Source organism: Schistocerca americana, unplaced genomic scaffold, assembly GCF_021461395.2.
Source record: "Schistocerca americana isolate TAMUIC-IGC-003095 unplaced genomic scaffold, iqSchAmer2.1 HiC_scaffold_31, whole genome shotgun sequence".
NCBI lineage: Eukaryota > Metazoa > Arthropoda > Insecta > Orthoptera > Acrididae > Schistocerca > Schistocerca americana.
Window position 1 is genome coordinate 2,185,612 of NW_025726027.1, and position 3,485 is coordinate 2,189,096.

Consider the following 3,485-nt stretch of genomic DNA (forward strand, 5'->3'; position numbering starts at 1 on the left):
GCGTAAATGACATTTACTTTATTGTGTGACCTCAAAGAACAATGCTATGTAAAACTTTATGAAACATTAAGCAACTCAATTCCAGTCTTAAACGCTAAACAAGCTTTAATCTCTCAATTACTTATCCAAACAACAAAAATTATTAATCTTAAAAATTAATATTATTATTATTCTATTTCTCATTTTATTTGTTAAAGAGTACGGTATTAGAATCAGATGCACCACTGCAGGTTCACTGTAACTCTCGAACCTTCACATTGACAATAAAACAGAGAGACTGCGTCGGGATTGGAAACAAGAGGCACAATGCCGACATCTGTCCATTGAGAGTAACTCTTGAAACAGTCTGTGCTTAAAACCTGTTCTGAGAGTCCAATTGTAGATACCGATGCACCATTGCAGGTTAATGTAACACTCGAACATTCACATTGACGATAAAATACAGAATTTGCATCGGTACTGAATACAAAGGGCACGTTGCCGACCTCCGTACAGGGAGAAAGTCTCAAAAAGTCTGTGTTTTGTTCCTTTCCTGGGAGTGCAATAGTAGATTTCGATGCACCACTGCCTGTTTCCTGTATCCCTTCAACCTTCACATTGACGATGAAACACAGAAATTGCATCGGGATTGAATACAAACGGCACAATGCCGCCTTCTGTCCAGGGGGAGTAACGCCTCAAAGAGTCGGTGCTATGAAAATTTCCTGGGATGCGTGTGTCCGATTCCTATGCATCACTACAGGATTCCTGCAACCCTTGGACCTTCATATTGACGATGAAAGACAGAAATTACATCGGGATTGAATGCAAACGGCTCAATGCGGACTTCTGTCCACGAGGAGTGACGTCTCAAACAGTCGGTGATATGAAAGTTTTCTGGGAGCCCAGTGTCCGATTCCGATGCACCACTACACGTTTTATGCAGCGCATGCACCTTCACGTTGAATTGACGATGAGACACAGAATTTGCATTGGGATGGAATACGAAAGTCACAATGCCGACTTCTGTCCAGGGGTTGTAATACCTCAAAGAGATGGTGATATGAATATTTCCTGACATTCCAGTGTTCGATTAGGATGCAGTACTACAGGATTTCTGCAATCCTAGGACCTTCACATTGACGATGAAAGACAAAAATTGCATCGGGATACAATACAAAAGGCACAATGCCGACTTCTGTCCAGGGGGAATAACGCCTCAAGGAGTCGGTGCTTAGAACTTATCCTGGCAGGCCAGTGTCCGATTCTGATGCCACACCACAGGTCCTACGCATCCCTTGGACCTTCACTTTGATGATGAAAGACAAATATTGCATCGGGATTGAATAAAAAAGGCACAATGCCGACTTCTGTCCAAGGGGAGTAACGCCTCAAATAGTCGGTGCTTCGAATCTATACTGGGAGGCCAGTATGTGATTCCGATGCACCACTACAGGTCTTATGCAACCCTTGGACCTACACATTAACGTTGAAAGACAAAAATTGCTTCCGCATTGAATACAAATGGCACAATGCCGACTTTTATCCAGGAGGAGTAATGCCTCAAATGTCGGTGCTATGAATATGTCTTGGGAGGCCAGTGTCCTATTCTGGTGCAACACCACAGGTTTTCTGAAACACTTGTACCTTCACTTTGACAATGAAACATAAAAATTGCATCGGGATTAAATACAATAGGCTCAAGTTGACTTCTGTCCAGGAGGAGTAACACCTCACAAAGTCGGTGCTATGAAAATTTCCTGGGATGCCAGTGTTCGATTTGGATGCACCACTAGACGTTTTCTGCAACCCTTGGCTCTTCACGTTGAATTGACGATGAAACACAGAATTTGCATCGGGATTGAATACAAAAGTCACAATGCCGACTTCTGTCCAGGGGGTGTAACTCTTCAAAGAGACGGTGCGATGAAAATTTCCAGAGATCCCAGTTTTCGATTCCGATGCACCACAACATGTTTTCTGCAACCCTTAGACCCTCACATTGACGATGAAACACAAAAATTGCATCGGGATTGAATACAAAAGGCACAATGCCGACTTCTGACCAGGAGGAGTAATACCTCAAAAAGTCGGTGTTACGAAAATTTCCAGGGCTAACAGTGTTCGATTCCGATGCACCACTACAGGCTTTCTGCAATCCTTCGACCTTCACATTGACGATGAAACACAAAAATTGCATCAGGATTGAATACAAATGGCACAGTGCCGACGTCTGTCCTGGGTAATAATGCCTCAGAGAGTTGGTGCTTAGAACATATCCTGGAATGCCAGTGTCCGATTCCGATGCACCACTACAGGTTTTCTGCAACAGTTGGACCTTCACATTGACGATGAAACACAAAAATTGCATTGGGATTGATTACAAAAGGCACAATGTGACTTCTGTCCAGGAGGAGTAATGCCTCAAAACGTCAGTCCTATGAAAATTTCCTGTAATCCCAGTGTTCGATTCCGATGCACCACTACAGGCTTTCTGCAATTCTTAGACCTTCAAATTGACGATGAAGCAGAAAAATTGCATCGGGATTGAATACAAAAGGCACAATGCCGACTTCTGTCGTGGGGGAATAACGCCTCATAGAGTTGGTGCTTAGAATCTATCCTGGGAGTCCAGTGTCCGATCCGATGCTACACCACAGGTTTTCTGCAAACCTTGCACCTTCACAGTGACGATGAAACACAAAAATGAATCGGGATTAAATACAAAATGCACAAGACGACTTCTGTCTAGGAGGAGTGATGCCTCAAATAGTCGGTGCTATGAAAATTTCCTGGAATGCCAGTGTGCGAATCCGATGTACCACTACAGGTTTTCTGCAACCCTTGGTCCTTCACATTGACGATGAAACACAAAAATTGCATGGTGATTGATACAAAAGGCACAATGCCGAATTCTGTCCCGGCGGAATAATGCCTCAAATAGTCGGTGCTTAGAACCTATTCTGGGGGGCCAGTGTCCGATTCCCGTGCATCACTACAGGATTCTACAACGCTTGGACCTTCACATGAATGATGAAATACAAAAATTGCATCGCGATTGAATACAAAAAGCACAATGCCCCCTTCTGTCCATGGGAATAGTGCCTCTATGAGTCGGTGCTAACAACCTACCCTGGAATGCCAGTATCTGATTCCGATACACTACTAAATGCTTTCTGCAGCCCTTGAACCTTCACATTGACGAGGAAACACAAAAATTGCATCGGGATTGAATACAAAAGGCACAATGCCGATTTCTGTCCTCTCGGAATAACGACTCAAATAGTCGGTGCTTAGAACCTATCTTTAGGGGCAAGTGTCCAATTCCGATGCAACTCTACAGGTTTTCTGCAACCCTTGGACGATCACATGGACGATGAAACAGAAAAACTGCATCGGGGTTGAATACAAAAGTCACATTGCCAACCTCTGTCCAGGAGGAATAACGCCTTTCAAGCGTCGGTGCTTAGAACCTATCCTAGGGTGCCAGTGTCAGATTCCCATGC